The sequence below is a fragment of the Ascaphus truei genome, chromosome 11 (genome assembly GCF_040206685.1).
Source record: "Ascaphus truei isolate aAscTru1 chromosome 11, aAscTru1.hap1, whole genome shotgun sequence".
Taxonomy (NCBI): Eukaryota; Metazoa; Chordata; class Amphibia; order Anura; family Ascaphidae; genus Ascaphus; species Ascaphus truei.
The window spans coordinates 38,458,714-38,478,321 of record NC_134493.1 but is presented as its reverse complement, the minus strand read 5'-3'; the positions used below and the strand labels follow the sequence as shown (position 1 = coordinate 38,478,321).

Sequence of the window (19,608 nt, the reverse complement as noted above, 5' to 3'; positions counted from 1 at the left end):
CCAGGCTCTGGCAGATAACGGTATGTAGTGCAACCTGGGTGGGGGGCTAGTGCACAGGGGAAATCCGAGACAGGAAAAGAGGCAACCAAAGGGCCACCCCTCTCGTGTGCTCACACTGGAAAAGCCTGCTGCCCTTACCCGACCCGGTCTCTTCAGTGCCTGTGCCTGGCTGGTCTCATCTCCTCGGGTGTCGCGCTGGCGTGTGACGTCATCCCCGAGGGCCGGCAGCTATGCTGCGGATGGTAGTAGAGAGCGCCCTGGGTCTCAGCGATCCTGGATCTCTTCGAGCGGGCGTAGTGAATAATATCTATGTGCTCATCAGGAGGGGAATCATGAAGGTCAGCTCCCAGCTCTGCTTCGTAGCTTGCGTGCTCCACACCGGTAGTCGCAGTAACGTGAATAGTAGTTGGTGGGTGGTCACAGCAACAGGAACTCAGCCGGATACATAAATGAATAAAAACAGCTTTATTGCACTATAGTGCTGCGCATCACAAAACGGAGAACACCTCTGACGCGTTTCGTTCCGTGAAGGAACTTTATCAAACGAACGGAACGAAACGCGTCAGAGGTGTTCTCCGTTTTGTGATGCGCAGCACTATAGTGCAATAAAGCTGTTTTTATTCATTTATGTATCCGGCTGAGTTCCTGTTGCTGTGACCACCCACCAACTACTATTCACGTTCCTTATTCCAGTGCACTGGAGCTGGTTATGCAGAATAACAGATCAACATGATTGACAGTATCAAAATCTAGGAACATTGCACAGGAGTTGGTGCAAGCCACACTGGTTTTAAGGTAAATTCTTAGCTTGGGATTTACCGGGGAGTGTCTGGGGAAAGCTAGATTGAACGGGGGCTAGAAAAACCTGTTTTGGAAAAGTGTTTGCTCACTTGAGCCAGAGTGGAATGGGTCAGGAGAATCTGTGTTGGTACAGCGATCGTTCATTTTGGGACATGGGTCCCCCACACAAAAAACAGGTGTGGGACATGGGTCCCTGGGAAAAAAATAAATAAAAAAACAGGTGTGGGACATGGGTCCCCCCACAAAAACAGGTGTGTGGGACATAGGTCCCCACAAAAACAGGTGCTGGACATGGGTCCCCCACAAAAACAGGTGTGGGAAATGGGTCCCTGGGAAAAAATAAAATAAAAAAACAGGTGTGGGACATGGGTCCCCCCACAAAAACAGGTGTGGGACATGGGTCCCTGGGAAAAACAGGGGTGGGACATGGGTCTCTGGGAAAAACAGGGGTGGGACATGGGTCCCTGGGAAAAACAGGGGTGAGACATGGGTCCCTGGGAAAAACAGGGGTGGGACATGGGTCCCCACAAAAACAGGTGTGGGACATGGGTCCCCACAAAAACAGGGGTGGGACATGGGTCCCAACCCTATAAAAAAAATAAAAAAAACACAGATGCGGGACACGGTTCCTCAGCAAAACAGATGCGGGACACATTTCCCCGGCAGAAGTACGACGGCGGACGGCAACGGGCGTTGTCTTCGGCCTGGCCGGAAATTGACGCCGGGAGAGACTTTCTAATAGAAGGTTGGGCGTATATATATATATAAAAAAAAAATCACCGGGTGGAGCCCTGAAAGCGGTTAACACGCTTGAAACGTAGAAGGAGTCACGCTTCACGAAACGCAATGTTTATTAGCATTGCAAGGGAGTAGGTCCACGCGTGGGTGGCTAAGACCATCGTCTGTCGGGGTCGATAAGGGGCCGGCCGCAGTCTGCAAGGGCAGTTGGGCTGCAAGGGCAGTTGGGCTGCAAGGGCAGTCGGTCGGGAAGTCGCAGGTAGCTCCATAGCTGGGAAAGAGAGCAGGACAGCGTATGGGTTTTTTTTTTTATGGCCATCGCTTGTCAGGAATGCGATGGGGGTTTCGGCCACAGTATGGAAGCCCAGATGGGATGGAAATGGCAGGAGCGCCAGAGCTGGGAAAAGGACTTGGATATATATATATACTAGCTGAGAGACCCGGCGTTGCCCGGGATGTAAATGCGTAATAGGTAGTATTATTTATAAATGGTGGAACAATAGGTGACTATTTGTTGGAAAGGTTGGATAATAATGTTGAAAAGAAAGATGGAAGAAAATGTAATACGATGTTGTATAAAAATGGTTTATTGTAAACACACCACAGTACAATGTATATTTTGGTGACATAAGTGATGTGAAAATGTGAGGCGTGTGTCCTGCTAGGGTGTGAGCGTGTGTGAGGCGGCAGGTGGGTGTTCAGTACGGGTGGCGCATGGGTAGTGAGTACTGGCTGTGGGTTGGGGTCCTGCTAGGGTGTGAGGCGGCGGGTGTGTGGCGAGTGCGGGTGACAGCTGGTCAGTGATATTGTTGCGTAGGGGCAGGATGCGGCAGGAGTGTGTGGGGTGGGTGAGAGGCGGCGGGTGTGTGTCGAGTGGCGGGTGTCTGTTGAGTGCGTGCGGCGGCTGTGTGGCGCAGGGGTGTGAGCGGTGGGCGGGTGAAAGGCAGAAGTGCGGATGGGCGAAAGGCAGAGGCAGGAGGGCGGACGAAAGGCATTGAAGGAGGGGAGGTGAGGTCGAAGGGGTGGTGAGGGGAGGTGAAGGGGAGGGGAGGTGAGGAGGATGGGTGGTGAGGGGGGGATGGTGAGGGGAGGTGAAAGGGGGGGCAGAGGGGAGGTGAAGGGGGGGCGGAGGGGAGGTGAAGGTGGGGCAGGGGGAGGTGAAGGGGGGGGCGGAGGGGGTAGGTGGGAAGGGTGGAGGTGGGGGGCTGGGGGGGAGGGGGAGGTGAAGGGGGGGTGAGGGTAGATGAAGGGGGGGTGGAGGGGAGGTGAAGGGGGGGTGGTAAGGGGGGGGAGGTGGTGGGAAGGGGGGGAGGTGGTGGGTAGGTGGGAAGGGGGGGAGGTGGTGGGAAGGTGGGAAGGGGGGGGAGGTGGTGGGAAGGGGGGGGAGGTGGTGGGAAGGGGGGGAGGTGGTAAGGGGGGGGGAGGTGGTGGGGAGGTGGGAAGGTGGGAGGTTGTAAGGAGGGAGTGAAGGTGGGGGTGAAGGGGGGTGGGGGTGGAGGTGGGGGTGGAGGGGGCGGTGAATGTGGGGGTGGAGGGGGGGGTGAAGGTGGGGGTGGAGGGGAGGTGAAGGTAGGGGTGGAGGGGAGGTGAAGCGGGGGTGGAGGGGAGGTGAACCGGGGGTGAAGCGGGGGTGGAGGGGAGGTGAAGCGGGGGTGGAGGGGAGGTGAAGCGGGGGTGGAGGAGGGGAGGTGAAGGGGGGGGGTGGAGGGGAGGTGAAGGGGGGGGGTGGAGGTGAAGGGGAGGTGAAGGGGGGGGAGGTGAAGGGGAGGTGAAGGGGGGGGGTGTGGAGGGGAGGTGAAGGGGGGGGTGGAGGGGAGGTGAAGGGGAGGGGTGGAGGGTAGGTGAAGGGGAGGAGTGGAGGGGAGGTGAAGGGGGGGGGGGTGAAGGTTGGGGTGGAGGGGAGGTGAAGGTAGGGGTGGAGGGGAGGTGAAGCGGGGGTGGAGGGGAGGTGAACCGGGGGTGAAGCGGGGGTGGAGGGGAGGTGAAGCGGGGGTGGAGGAGGGGAGGTGAAGGGGGGGGTGGAGGGGAGGGGCGTGGAGGGGAGGTGAAGGGGAGGTGAAGGGGGGGGGTGTGAAGGGGAGGTGAAGGGGGGGGTGTGGAGGGGAGGTGAAGGGGGGGGTGGAGGGGAGGTGAAGGAGGGGGGTGGAGGGGAGGTGAAGGGGAGGGGTGGAGGGGAGGTGAAGGGGAGGAGTGGAGGGGAGGTGAAGGGGGGGGTGGAGGGGAGGTGAAGGGGGGGGTGGAGGGGAGGGGTGGAGGGGAGGTGAAGGGGGGGTGGAGGGGAGGTGAAGGGGGGGTGGAGGGGAGGTGAAGGGGGGGGTGGAGGGGAGGTGAAGTGGGGGTGGAGGGGAGGTGAAGGGGGGGTGGAGGGGAGGTGAAGGGGGGGGTGGAGGGGAGGTGAAGGGGGGGGGGTGGAGGGGAGGTGAAGGGGGGAGGGTGGAGGGGAGGAGGGGAGGTTAAGGGGGGGGTGGAGGGGAGGTTAAGGGGGGATGGAGGGGAGGTTAAGGGGGGGGTGGAGGGGAGGTGAAGTGGAGGGGGGGTGGAGGGAGGGGAGGTGAAGTGGAGGGGGGGTGGAGGGAGGGGGGAGGGGAGGTGAAGGGGGGGGGTGGAGGGGAGGTGAAGGGGGGGGTGGAGGGGAGGTGAAGGGGGGGGGGGGGGTGGAGGGGAGGTGAAGGGGGGGGTGGAGGGGAGGTGAAGGGGGGGTGGAGGGGAGGTGAAGGGGGGGGGGTGGAGGGGAGGAGGGGAGGTTAAGGGGGGTGGAGGGGAGGTTAAGGGGGGGGGTGGAGGGGAGGTTAAGGGGGGGGTGGAGGGGAGGTTAAGGGGGGATGGAGGGGAGGTTAAGGGGGGGGTGGAGGGGAGGTGAAGTGGAGGGGGGGTGAAGGGAGGGGAGGTGAAGTGGAGGGGGGGTGGAGGGAGGGGAGGGGAGGTGGAAGGGAGGGGAAGTGGAGTGAGGGGTGGGTGAGGGGAGGTGAAGGCCGCTCACTCACCCGTCCGGCCGTTCCCTCACCCGTCCGGCAGCTCCCACGTGGATCTGAGGCGGGAGGCAGCGTGTTGTGGGCGCTCCCCCGCTGTGTCCCTGGCGCGCGCTCGCTCACTCCGCTCCCCCGCTGACTGTAGCGGCGCCGGGGGGGGTGGAGGGGAAGTGAGTGAGGGAAGGTGAAGGGGGGTGAGGGGAGGTGAAGGCCGCTCACTCACCCGTCCGGCAGCTCCCTCACCCGTCCGGCAGCTCCCTCACCCGTCCGGCAGCTCCCACGTGGAGGGGGGGGGGTGAAAGCGCGGGAAACAGGGAGAGGCGGAGCCTCCGGGACCGGTGGGGAAGAGAGCGGGAGATGTGCTGCTAACACTGTGAGCCCCGCTAATGTATGTAACACCGTGTGTGTGGGGGGGTTGTGTGTGTTTAGTGATGTGTGTGTGTGTGTGTGTATAGTGATGTGTGTGTGTGTGTGTGTGTGTGTGTATAGTGATGTGTGTGTGTGTGTGTGTATAGTGATGTGTGTGTGTGTGTGTGTGTGTGTGTTTGTATAGTGATGTGTGTGTGTGTGTGTGTATAGTGATGTGTGTGTGCGCGTGTGTGTGTGCCCTTCACTCCGCCTCAGGCCAATGAGAGGTGTGCGGGGGCGGCCGGCCCAAGGGAGCAATCTCATTGGCCTTGCCCAAGGTCCAATGAGATTGCAGCTAGGGACACGGGGAGGGGCACAGGGTGACACATACAGACCCGGACACATAGAACACTTTCACAAATATATAGTAGATATATGCCATGATCAGATGGGCTGGATCTGGCAGGTAGCTCCAGAGCGGGGACATAGAGTAGGGCAACACGCAGGTAGTTAAGACCATCGGCAGTCTGACAAACCGCTGGGGAGTGTTTTCATCCTATAATTTCGGTAAAGTTCTAAACAAGGGGGACTCGGGGACCATCGTGGGGTTTTGTTTTCTACAGTTCAAAGACATTTCAGACGCCGTGGAGGACCTTCATTCGAAAGGCTAGATGAGGTGGTGGGGCCTGGCATGCGGTGCGCAACGCCGCTGGTTGGCAAGGGTAAGCAGCAAAGACTGGCAAGCGTGAGAGTGAGGTGCTACCCTCGCAGGTCAGGGTTTATCACAACTTTTTTCAGGTTGAAATGCCGGGTGAGACAGATTTGGGAAGCAGGGACGATGAGCATACGTCTGGCACTGTTTTCACGAACGACAGGGCAGTCGGTTAACACGGGAGTATCAAGGGGGGCCCGACAAGGGGTGGGAAGGTACACCAGGGGTCCGGTCTCAGGAACCCGCACAAGCAGCATGGGCACGGCAAAGTTTAGGGGTGTGTAGGGAGGCACCCACGACAGACATGAGGCAACCTTACAGGGGGCATTAGGTTGAGCGCATGGGTACACCCACGCCAGAAGCAGCATCACCTTCAGTTGGCCCATTCAATTCACAGGGCTGGACGCAGCCATGTTGGCAGGGTCCCGACAGGTGGTTATCATCGCCGCCGGGGACAAACAAAGAGAAGTTTGGGGTGGAGCCCTCACGAGCTCTCTCAGAAAACAGTGCGGGACATGGGCACAAGCGGCGCCAGCTTCTGCATCAGTCAGGTCCCGACAGGCGGTTCACATCGCCGCCGTGGACTAGTACAGTATAGATTAGTGGGGTGCTGGGCAAAAGAGCTGGGATGTGCGCGAGTAGCCTAGGAGAAATCAACAAGGCGATGGAAAGAAATTAACAAAAGGTGGGGAAGCTTGACAAGACCTTGCGGGGGCGGGTTGTTTTTCAACCACAGTCCAACCAAGAGATAAGCAGAGGGTTAAGGAGGAAGTGGTTCCATTTGTTGGTTGACAAGTTTGAAGTGCAGGAGGGAGGTGAGGAGGTCAGTGCAAGGTTGGCGTAGATTCCGTGGTAATTTGGATCGTGGGGGACTCAATGGTACACTGGGCTGGGAAGAGGGCGAATTCGCGCCCCTACGGAAAGAATTTAGGTTTGAGTATGGAGCAGGTGGAGGTAACGTGGTGGTGGATGAGAGGGATGCGGTGGGGACGGCTTTTTCCGCTGCTAATTTCTAGGGCCAGGGGTAGGAGGGCACAGGACATCATCATTATTCATGTTGGGGGTAATGATGTGGCAAAATTGCGGTCGATTGATTTATTCCAGCAGATTAAGCAAGATTTGGCGCGTATGTTAACGTTTTGGCCAGGGGTGCAATTAGTTTGGTCCGAGATAATATGCAGGTTGGTTTGGAGGGGTGCGCGTATCCCGGGGAGAGTTAACAAGACGCGGAAGAGGTTAAACAGGAAGGTGGGGAATTTCTTGGTTCAATGTGGGGGTTGGGTCATTCGTCACCCGCAGTTCGGTTTTAAATTGGGTGGCTGGTTTAGGGAGGATGGGGTACAGTTGTCAGATGTTGGGGTGGATATGTTTAATAATGATTTACAGGAAGGATTGGAAGAGGTCATAAGGGTATGGCGGTACGGGTCTGATTTAAGGGGGTTAAACAGGCCCGTTGGTGGCGGCAGTTGGCGGGGGGGGGGTAGGTGCTTGTCCCGCCAGAAGTGGCTCGGGGCTGGTAACCGGGGGGGTTTGAAGCGAGGGGGTAGGTCACCGGGACGTACTTCCGGGTGCCCCCCTTTGCGTTGCCCAGCTCTGAGCATTCTGGCGCGGACAGGTGGTACGCTATCCCCATTTGTGTTTAATAAATAAGCCGCGGCCTTTTACCTCCATAAATGTGTCCTCTCGTTATTTGTATGTTTTATGTAGAGGGGTAATAGGAGAGGGGGGGGGGGGGAAGCTCACGCCTCCTTGGTCATACGACTACGTTGATATCTCCACTCCTGACTTCAGCTAAGTATCCCCACGATCCTGCTCTCTCCTACCCTGACCTGGCTTGTTATAACGATTACTCTGAAGTCTGTATCCCTAGAACCGGCTTGCAAGACCATTCTACACTCTGGACGTGCCTTCGTGGTTGTGGGAGATGTCTTGCAATAATTCCCTACCTCAGCCCGCCGGTCGCGTCTCGTTTGTGGTGAGCTGAACGTCACACTATTGCAGCGAAAAACCCATTCAAGTCATTGCCTTTGTCTGCTTGTCGAATAACCCCACTAAGACGCTTGGACGCCAATGGGGCAAAGAGCAGGGACAACTGTCCAAGAACCGGTGCCTCTCAGGGGGCCCACTCGGCCGATACTGGAAGTTGGGCCCAACTTCTGTGATTGTCTACCCGAATGGGATGTCCTTCTCCCCCCTTCTATGCACTGTGTCCTGAGCCCTGTAAAAGATTTCAGCAGGTCTTGTAAGACACATACATTCTTGTTAGACAAGAATGAAGTAGAAATAGCCGTGTTAGTCCAGCTGCGATAGTGCAGAGTAAATGAGTTTCAGTATTAGGTGATATTTTATTTGGATTAACAATTAAAATGATGATAAGACAAGCTTTTGAGAGTTCTCCTCTCTTCCTCAGGTCGAGCAATGCAGATTTACCAAGATCTCCAGGCTTGTGCTTACCACACTGATACAGAAGATTTATCTTCTTGAGGTCCATATCACTCATTGAAAGTCTTGTCCAAATGCGGTGTTATTGTTTGGGACTGCGATCATGGTTGGCAGAAAACCATTGATTGAGAAGGCAGCCCTGTAAGAAAAATAAATCATTATGACATTTGTAAGGGCTTAAGTAATCACTCAATCAACACGGAGCCCTTCTAACTCTTAACAATGATGTACAATGAATTAAATATATATTTCGCTAATTAAACATACAAACATTTCTCTGGTGTTTTGGTTCTAACAGATTGTTATGTTTTGATTTTGGCGACTTCCATTGATTTAGTTTTTTTAGCAAAATGATGGAAAGAACTAAAAAAAAGGAAGAACTTTTTTTAAACGTTTTGGAAATTCGAAACCTTTGGGCATAAGTTCTCGAGTTTTCCATTCCCGAACCCAAAAGTGAACCCAGTTTTATTTAGAAAAAAAAAAATGTAAAAGAAATATCAGAGAATGAGCTTTCGCAGATCTTTGCTCATATTCTAAGTTTGGTTCTGGAGAATGACTGACATCCGAACAAATACGGAATTCACGAATCCCATCACCTGCCCACCCTCCGTTTTTACTTTGAGAAGAGCAACTTTTCCAGAATGGTTTCATTGTGACGTCTCCTTGGGGATTTACTGAAAATCGGTAAGTCTGCCAAGAGAAGTAATGGTTGGTTACAGGTTTGATATTGACCTTGGACAAGTCACTATATGGCTTGTTCTATACCCACCTGAGGAAGCCGTCATCAATAACGGCGAAATGCTCAGGGCGTGGCTCATGGTGGTCTTTGTGAGAGACAGGGAAGAGAGGCGAGTCTGACGGGAGCCGGTGACGTCCACGGAGTGAAGATTGCGCAAACCGGAAGTGACGTATCAGAGCCAACAGACGCGGAAGAGGATGATGGTGTGGGTCCTGTACCAGGAGCGGTGAGATCGCGACTTACCTGTACACCACCTTCTATACAGACTGTGCCCATTTATTCACCTCTTTAGAGTAAGCCTCCATTTGTGAGCTGTTGTTTTGTTTCATAAAGTATTGTGTGTGACCGGCACTATGCTCTTGTCTCTTTCTGTCCCAGACTGCTGAATCACTACCATACACCATCCAGGGCTATTACCAGCACTGGTTGGATTACTGCTCATATATTTCCGCTCTATTTTGAGTAGGCATTTTTTCGATTATATATACTTTTTCACTGTTTAGCATTATTGCACTATAATACACAAAATACAGTGACCAGGCGCTCCAGGCAACAACAACAATACCCCAGTCCAATGATTAGTCCATATGGATGAGGAAAGTTCTTTACAATGTTCCAGCTGATGGAGAGATGATGATCCAATTTCTGGCTGTTGGTTCTAGACTCCTCCTAGTGTATAATTGACAAAAAGGGAAAAAACCATTGCGCAGCTACAAGAACCGAGGAACTACTCCACAACAGAATAAAAGTATTGAACTTACAAACATTCTGTGTCGTCGTTCCTTTGAGACAATCTGTGCTTTTAACCTCTTCTCTTTCAGATATCATGAATCCCCCGTGTTGTCTGTCATTCATCCAAGTTTTCTATCTGTTCGCAGCATTACCACTTAGATATGGTTCCCAAGATGGTGCAGATTGATAAAATTTATTACAATAGAAATAAAAACAGCCAAAGGCTTACTCACATAAACCAGGCTGTATAAAAACAGCTGACAACGTGCCGTCCGCAGCTTGATACAATCAGGTATGGTTGGCTCCCGGGATGATGGCGCTCTTACTCTCAGCAAACCCTGAAGTGGCGTCTGACCCTACGCAGTTACTCTACGAGTATGCAGGATGATATATACTAATTGTCCTTATTTTCAGTTAAAGATTGTATTGCCTTCTTTTCTTCTTTGGTCAGATTGAACTTTTTACCCTTGAAGTTACTCCCTGCTTTTTCAAGATCGCTAATCACCATATCTGTAAAAGTATCAATAACTGAAAATAAGGACATTGTTATAAAATCAGCGGACAAAGGGGGGGGGTCTGGTTGTCATGGACACCACTTTTTATAGAGAGGAATCTAGTAGAATTTTAGGTGATAATTCAACTTATGACAGGCTTTTGAGTAACCCTACGGAGACATTCAGAAGGGAATTGACCACCATTATGGAAAAAGGATTTGAAGATGAAGTCATAACAAAAAAAAGAATTAGACTATCTAATAGTCAAAAATCCTAGAGTACCGATATTCTACTTCATTCCTAAACTGCATAAAAACCCAACCAGACCCCGCGGCCGCCCAATAATATCAGGCATCGGTTCACTCACATCTAATCTGAGTAAATTCTTAGATCATTTATTACAAAAATATGTCCAGGTAACTCCATCTTATCTAAGAGATACTTCTCATGTATTACAATTAATTCAAGATGTCCAATGAAATGAGCAATTGATATGGGTAACATGTGACGTGGTGTCTTTATACACCTCCATCAAACATGATGATGGTTTAAGGGCTGTTCAACAGACACTTGAAGGAGATGTAAGTGTTGGGGACAATTTAAAATCCTTTACACTGGGTGGGATACAACATATCCTAACCCATAATTATTTTAACTACGATGGTGATTACTTCCTCCAGACATGCGGCACCGCGATGGGCACCCGGTTTGCACCTAGCTACACTAACCTGTTTATGGATATGTGGGAGCGTGGCTATATATGGAATAACAACCCATATGGTGCAAACCTGGTGCTCTGGAAGAGGTTCATCAACGATGTGCTGTGTGTCTGGAGGGGTACGTTGGAGGATTTAGAATTGTTCAAGTTGTATCTGAACAACAATCCCTTCAATATAAAATTCACGTTTACCTGTAGTAGAAAAAGTATAAACTTCTTAGATTTAACCCTGTATGTAGAAAACAATCTGATACAAACCAAAACATACCATAAGGAGGTGGATGCAAATACGTATCTTTTGACTTCAAGCCACCACCATCCAAAATGGATACAAAATATTCCACAGGGACAAGCCCTAAGAATAAAAAGAAATTGTTCCCAGGATTATGTCTGTAATAATCAGTAAAACTCCCTCAGAGACAAATTCCTTGAGAGATTACAGTAGGGAAAGGGTTAATAAAGCCATACGTGCCGTCAAAGATATAGATAGGTCAAATCTTATTAACCCTAGTAGTAAAAAGAAACCTACTGTACAAGGAGAATTCATCCCCTTCATGACAAAATTCAATAGTATGGCCCCAGAAATAAAGAAAATTATACGTAAACACTGGGGGATTCTCCTCAGAGATCCAATATTGAATACATTCTTAATGTGAAAAAAACACTAGATGGCGCTCTACTGCACCACAGACAGTGATCAATAAATGTTGTGCAAAAAGTGTACAGTGATATACAAAATAAATATAATAAACAGTGATAAATACTATTAACAGTGAATAAAGGCAAAAACAACTTATCACTCGACCCCGACAAAAGACTGTTCCAGAAGTCTCGCAGAAGTAGTATGGATGAAGTTCCAGGGGAGCGTCGCCGTGTGCCCATAAAAAGGAGAAAACAGTGGATAGTGTAATATTGTAAAAAACAGTAATAAAAATGTGATTTTTACAAATTCCTACTTACAAAAGTAGCAGGAACACAAGCATGTGAGTCAATAATACTCTGTGATGCAGCCCGTTCCGGAGGTTTGGTATATGGGTCAGCACATCTTAAAAAAGCAGAAAACAGCCATAGTGTAGATGGAAATAAACTTTATCTAGCATAAAAGACAATTGGAGGCTTACGGCTTTAGGAGGAAAAACAGCATTTGGGATATAGTCTCTGCTACAGCATGGATCGTCTCGTGTAGTTGTTCTTGCAGTGCGAACTTCATCCATTGAATACATTCTTGCCAGAATACCCACCAATTGTTTATAAACGTGCACAAAATTTGAAAAGTAAACTATCGCCTAGTTGTCCCCTTAGTGGGCCCAAACAAAGTAGCACAATGTGGTTATCTAACCTGAAAGGTTTCTTTACATGTAACAAATGTATAGGTTGTTCTTTTAGTGTTAAGGGCAGTAAGTTCCAGTCCAACGTGACAGGTAAAAGTTATGATGTAAACACTTTTATTAACTGTAAGAGCCAATATTGCGTTTACCTATTAGAATGCCCATGCGGGTTACAGTATGTGGGGAGGACGGGGAGGAAGTTGCAACGTAGATTGGCAGAGCATGTTTACAATATTAAAAGGGGTTGGAAACACATCGTGTGTCCAACCACTTTAAAAGTAAACATGGTCAAGATCCAGAGGGATTCATCTGTAGAATGCCCTAAGGCGAATTGGAGAGGAGGTGATAGATTGACCCATTTATCCAGAAGGGAGACCTTCTGGATTTATACTCTTAAAACCTTGTTACCTAGTGGTCTAAATATAGATTTCGATCTAGCCTCCTTTTTGATAGATTAAATTAAAGTATCTCCACTTCCCTCAAACCCCCCTCCCCTGTCTCATACATTAATTAATTATGCATTAATTGTTTTCCATTTGTAATTTTGTATTGGAAAAGGTAAGAGATGCCACGTTTATATGCTTGATGCATTACCACTGAATCCCAGGGATGTTTCCCTAGTGGTATATGTCATAGAAGTAGTATGTGTGCAATTTTATTCAGTTTTTATTAATTAATTTGCAATTAGTATATATCATCCTCCAGGGTATATATATCTCAGTAGGTAGCAACTCCCCCTCACCACTGATGAAGTGACCATATCGAATCACGAAACGCGTCTGGAGAGGGAGGAGTTAGAACTGACATGTCCGTCAGGAGCAGAGAGACACGGTAGTGTGACGTCACTGAGCTGCGCACGGGTTGACGGCAGTCGCTCAGAGGGGAGAGCACAGTGTGTAATGCTGGCCACCACGAGCTGAGTAAGAGACAGCAAACTGCAAATTGAAGAGGTGGGCCTCGTAGAGTAACTCCGTAGGGTCAGACGCCACTTCAGGGTTTGCTGAGAGTAAGAGCGCCATCATCCCGGGAGCCAACCATACCTGATTGTATCAAGCTGCGGACGTCACGTTGTCAGCTGTTTTTATACAGCCTGGTTTATGTGAGTAAGCCTTTGGCTGTTTTTATTTCTATTGTAATAAATTTTATCAATCTGCACCATCATCTTTTATGTCATCTCCTTTCTGGGAACACTTGGGAACCATATCTAAGTGGTAATGCTGAGAACAGATAGAAAACCTGGATGAATGACAGACAACACGGGGGATTCGTGATATCTGAAAGAGAAGAGGTTAAAAGCACAGATTGTCTCAAAGGAACGACGACACAGAATGTTTGTAAGTTCAATACTTTTATTCTGTTGTGGAGTAGTACATTGGTTCTTGTAGCTGCACAATGGTCTTTTCCTTTTTGTCTATTATTCACTAGGAGGAGTCTAGAACCAACAGCCAGAAATTGGATCATCATCTCTCCATCAGCTGGAACATTGTAAAGAACTTTCCTCATCCATATGGACTAATCATTGGACTGGGGTATTGTTGTTGTTGCCTGGAGCGCCGGGTCACTGTATTTTGTGTATTATTATCTGTAAATGAGTTTGTGAGAAATTTGTTAGGCAGAGACCCCTTTGGCAGCTTTCACTTAGCAGTAAGCTTAATATTCACTTTTTGTATTTACACATTTATATATTGTTTGCGCTGAGCTATAGGGTTCACCAATATTATTTCCAATTATTGCACTATGTAGTATTTGTTATTGTTTTATGGCTGCCCGCATCACTCCCATGGGATTGGAGGAAGGTTTTGTACTAAGGCTTTTGGAACAGCCTATGCTGAGGGTTACGTGAAGTTCTTTTTGCCTCTATTATTTTTTTTGCACAATATTATCACAGGTTGTGTGTGTGAGTATTATATCACATACTCTTGTTTGCACTTATTATCACTTTACTTTTGGGATAATTAGTTGTATCACTTGCTATTATAGCATATACATTTATTTTCATATTTATCACTTTGGGAGTGTTAGAGCGCCATCCAGTGCTTTTTTGGTATATTACAAGTCACTATAGGGCTTGTTCTACACACACCAAAGCGGCAACGTCGGTCAGTTTTCAGCCAAAATTCCCCATGAACTTCAAACGTCTGCTTAGAAAAAGACCCTATATGGCACAATACGTGTAACCTATTCAAAGTAAGAGCTATGTGAGAAAAGATGGTTGTTTTAAAGGAATCACAGGGCAACACTTACTTTGTAAAATGCATGATGGATCCGGGGTCATACTTTGTCAGTATCATGTTGTTGGTGTCAACAGGTTTAAAAGAATCTATGGAATCTGCAAGAAAATCAGCAAAGAAAACTGTGAATGCAACAGAAATCCACACATACGGGACCTTTTAGAATGACTGCTACTATGAAAGAAAAGGCACATAACTGAATCCTGATCACTGCAACTATGGAATTGTTGCAACATTATTTCCCAGGTCTGTAGGAGACCGTCACTACAGCAGGGCATAATGTGGGATTAGCTGTGACGTCGTTCATAATTAGGATGTGAAAACTGTAGTAAAGATATAACGTACAGGAATGGTCTGTTGCAAAGAAATGTGGGTTGGTCCGATTTGGTCAAGTCATGGGAACTAAAAACAGACCTTTGATGAAAGAAGACATGCAGTACTCCGAGTGTACACTGGGGGGAGTACACACAAGCCTGAGCCCACTGTGGTGTACAGGAGCCAAGACCTAGGGACCACACAGGTTGCTCCCACTACCCAAAAATGTGATATAAAAAACACTCTTAAGTGAAATAAAACACACACAAAAATTCCCTAGGACGCCCCACGGGGGACCATGTACCCTCCAACAAAAGGGCTCTATAAACATCCGAGTATGAGCAGTGCGAGCTAGAATGGCGTCTTGAAACCTATGCTCCATGAACACCCCCGGCTTCCTTCTCTCTTAATGTAGGACAGCAAACCAGTCTAATCCACCTCGCTAAATATAAACCACATCTCATCCAAGACCCAGATACCATGGCCTCAAAAATCGTTACAAACTCCCAAAAAGAAAAAACGCAGAGTGAGCTGCGAGAGTACTTAAAAAAAGAAAACAAAGGCCGGCCATCCCTATACAACGCTGATTTAGAGGAGGCCATCCTTATACAACGCTGATTTAGGGGAGGCCATCCTTATACAACGCTGATTTAGAGGAGGCCATCCCTATACAACGCTGATTTAGGGGAGGCCCTCCCTACGGGACAACCAGACTCCGAGCCGAGCGTGGAGATTGAAAATATCTCCACCAAGACAGACTTGCTTTTCTTTTACAATAAAATTGAGTCTATATTGCAATCGGCAGTCAAAGATTTCGAAGTTGAGATCTCCTCACTTGGGGAACGCACCAATGCCCTGGAGACCAAAGTAGACGCCACGATCACCAGACAATCTCTTATGGACTCTGAGCTCAAAGAGGTGAAAGCCCAGCTCCTGGAGGTCAGGGAAAAACCAGGAAGATGCGGAGAACCGAGATCGCCGCAACAACCTCCGGATCCAGGGGATCCCAGAATCTGAAGCAGATATTGAGGGATTCGTGGGCAAATGGATATCGGCGACCCTTCCTGATTTCACATAGGAGTCTCTGACGTTGGACAGATGTCACAAAGCTCTAAGAATTAGACCTCAACCGGGAGATAAGCCAAGAGACGTGGTACTAAGATTTCACTATTTCAAAACCAAAGGGACCTTCAAACCGGCGACAAGGAACTCCAGGGACCTCAAATTTCAAATAGTATCCCTACAGGTATATGTCGACTTGGCACCCTCCACACTGGCCAAAAGAAGGAACCTCCGGGAGGTGACAGTGAAACTAAGAGACCATAACATCAAATACAGATGGATCTTCCCCTTTGGGCTCATGGTGATGAGAAGCGGAAGACCACAAACGCTCAGAGATCCGGATGATGGCGAAGCATTCCTCGATCACCTGGGTCTGGGCCCCCTTTCTCCTGGTCCCACTGCAGGCGGCAGAAGTCCCTTAGCCTTGAATCCTTCGTGGTCAACAGTCCCCCTCACAGAGACCCCTCAGCGAATAAACCAGCCAAAGATGGGTCGAAATCCTAAACCACGCGCTGGACTCGTTTTCCACCATGTTGCCTCTCCTTTCTTCAGGCAGCTATCCAAGTTTTACCATTTTACATTCCCCATTATCCTGGTTCCCTAACTCTGAGGGAGGCCTTCTAGACAAACATCCCTTACAAATTGAGACACTGATCTGATCACCCAGAGTTGTGGGCCAGGGAGCTGCCTGACACGCGGACCTCGAAAGGTCTAGTATGAGAAGATCAAACATGAAAAATCTAACTATTGCACTGCTATAATATGTGTATACCTTATAGTTATTGTGTATTTGAGTTTATATAAAATGCTCAACAAGTTACAAATCTATACTATGTTTTCAGGCCTAGGTGAGGCTATTATTGGATTATAAATTTAACCCATGTTATGGTTGTAGGGATAGTCTGGTTCTAATATTATAATAAGCCCAAAGCGGCTAAGGGGTAGGAGCGTAGGTAGATGGACCGTTCTGGGTCTTGGCCGCTACCCCCAAATATATGCCTGTGTTCCCAGTAACACGGTTCCCCTGGGTATTCCCCCCCCCCCTGTCCCCCCTTCCAAAATTTTGTTCCCAAGGGCAGGTGAGCACTAGGACAATGTCTCGGGAGACACATCCATGCTCGCGTTTTTTTCCACAAATTTTCCTATCCCCCCCCCCCGTTTTGGTTCTATCTTCCATCCCCAACCCTACCCCATGCCCTGAGCCAGCTAATAGGTGACAGACTCGACAATGGTTCGAGGGTGCGGCCTGTGATAATTCAACCAGACCATCCAGCGGAGCGCATCCAAATTTTCCATGTCACTTAAAGTAATCTCATTAAATGTAAAAGGTTTAAACTGCCCCCCAAAAAAAGGGGAATGACAATGTCGGACTTTAAGAAAAAAGGGGCTGATATTGTTCTTCTACAAGAGACCAATTTTAGATCCCCAGATAGCCCAACCTATATTGACAGATTTTACAAAGATGCCTCCTCCTCCTCCGCAAAGGTCAAAAGAAGGGGGGTGGCTATAGTCTTCCACAATCGAATCGCATTCACCCACATAAATAAAAAAGTAGATAATGATGGTAGATATATGATTTTGGTGGGGGAGCTATATGGAAGGGACATAACTATAGCAACAGTATACGCTCCGAACGAAAATAGTGTCACATTATTTTTATTCTTTCTTCACTGCACTAGGCACTATGGCAAGGGGCCAAATTATTCTGGGGGTAGACTTCAATCTTGCAATTGATCCAGCCCTAGAAAAATCTCAGCCATCAAAACCTAACCTTTCGAACTCTAGGCCTCAGGAGATAAAAGCTCTTAAATGTGGCCTTCTATCCCTTAATTTGGTAGATATCTGGAGAGAATTGAACCCCTTGACGAAAGACTATACCTTTTATTCATCTCCACACCGCTCATACTCTCACATTGATTATATTTTTCTGAGTGCAAGCCTGATTCCCCAGGTCAACAACTCAAATATCCATAGTATAACCTGGTCAGACCACGCCCCAGCAGACACTACAATCAGACATTTGAATAGTAGGATGCCCAGAGCAGCTTGGAGACTGAATGAAGCTCTACTTAAGGTCCCTGAGGTTCAGGGCGCAATCGGCAAGGAAATAGAAGCTTTTTTTTTAGCAATGTGGGCACTGTCTCGTCATTAGCAGTACTGTGGGAGCCGCACAACGCTACGATACGGGGCTGTCTAATATCTCTTGCCTCAAACAGAAAGAAAGCCAGACAGTTGAAGATAGATACCCTCCAAGCCAAGATAGATGCTCTCTCTATGCTACATAAAAATAATCATCCACGGCTATACTGCAAACCCTTACAGGAGCGAGATCAGAGCTCAATATGTTTCTAACCGCTAGAGCGGAACAGTCTCTAAATTGGTCGAAGAGAAAGTTCTTCGAGAAAGCTAATAAAGCCGACTCTCTCTTGGCAGCTAAATTGCAAAATAGACGCCCCTCCTACAGTATTCAGACGATCAGAACCCAATCAGGCTCCCTAACCTCAAACCCGAAAACAATAGTGGGAGAGTTTCAAGATTACTATTCCAAACTGTATAATGGGAAAAAAGTGACACAGGACACCCAGTCGGGGGCTAAAATAGCAAGATCTCTCCAAACAGCCAAGCTGCCCTCTCTGTCCGAAGCTCAACAAACAGCCCTCAATCATCAAATAACACTAGAAGTACAAATGGTTATTAAACATTTAAAAGCTTCAAAAGCCCCGGGCCCTGACGGGTTCCCGAATTTATATTATAAAAAACTTCAGTGATTACCCCTCCCCCCATTTACTCTTGTTGTTCAGTGATATTTTGGCAGATGCTGTTTTCCCCAAGAGTATGCTGCAGGCCTCTATCTCCTTTATCCACAAGGAGGGAAAGGACCACACAGCCTGCGGGAGCTATCACCCAATATCTCTGATCAACACAGATGTAAAGATTTTCTCCAAGATACTGGCGAATAGATTGGTGATGAGTCCCCCCTCATTGGTCCACCCCGACCAGGCAGGCTTTATCCCAGGCAGGCAAGCTGCTGACAATATTAGGAGGATAATAGATCTTACGGCCTGGGCAGTTCAGAGAAATGTTCCCTCCATGCTGCTTAGCCTAGACGCAGAAAAGGCTTTTGACCGAATTGACTGGGTATACATGGAGGGAACACTGAAGTCGTTCGGACTCTCGGGTACTTTTCTTAAAGCACTGATGGCACTCTATTCCAATCCCAGAGCGATAGTTAAAAACCAAGGTTTCCCATCATCCCAATTCGAGAGTAAGAGTGGCACGAGGCAAGGTTGTCCCCTTTCCCCTCTTATCTTTGTCCTTTGTATGGAGCCCCTGGCGGCCCATATCCGCCAAAATTCAAATATCCTGGGTCTAGATGTGGGGGAACAATCCTACAAATTAGCCCTATTTTCCGACAATGTCATCGTAATGGTAGCAAACACTCTAACAACCCTTCCAAATTTGTTCAATGAACTTACCATCTTCAACAAAATATCCGGTTTTAAAATTAACAACAGCAAATCTGAGGCCCTAAATATCAATTTAAGACAGGAAACAGTCAAACTAATCAAATTCAATTTTGATTTCAAATGGCAACTTCCTTGAAATATCTGGGAGTATTTTTAACTAGTATTTTTAACTATGACTCTCTTTACCAGGCTAATTACCCCCAAATTTTGAAAATTCTAAAAGCCGACCTCAAGATATGGAACAAATTTTATATATCCTGGATGGGGCGGGTCCAATCAGTAAAGATGAACCTGTTACCAATGCTGCTCTATCTTTTCCAAACCCTCCCCCTCCCTATTGTACCCTCAGATATAATCAAACTCCAATCTGCAGTTTCTAAATTTATCTGGAACAATAAGAGACCCAGACTCAAATCGTAGGTTGTTAACTAGACCTACTAGAACAGGAGGGCTGGCACTTCCCTGCTTACTGTCTTACTGCAGAGCAGCACAAGCTAGTCAATGGGTGGCAT

General features: G+C 48.4%; 1 protein-coding gene across 3 annotated transcripts in view; it reads right to left on the bottom strand.

Annotated features, from left to right (window-relative positions):
* LOC142463236 (embryonic protein UVS.2-like) overlaps positions 1–19,608 on the bottom strand; it is a 75,761-nt gene that overhangs the window by 30,409 nt on the left and 25,744 nt on the right. Inside the window, exons 4-5 of one of the 3 annotated variants that reach the window (XR_012787394.1) lie at positions 14,266–14,350; positions 13,353–13,603 (exon numbers count right to left, since the gene is read on the bottom strand). The exons of the other annotated variants lie outside the window; for them this stretch is intronic. The gene's annotated coding sequence lies outside the window, so the exon portion shown is untranslated. Of the gene's footprint in view, positions 1–13,352; positions 13,604–14,265; positions 14,351–19,608 lie in introns of those variants that run through there. 3 annotated transcript variants of the gene reach the window in all.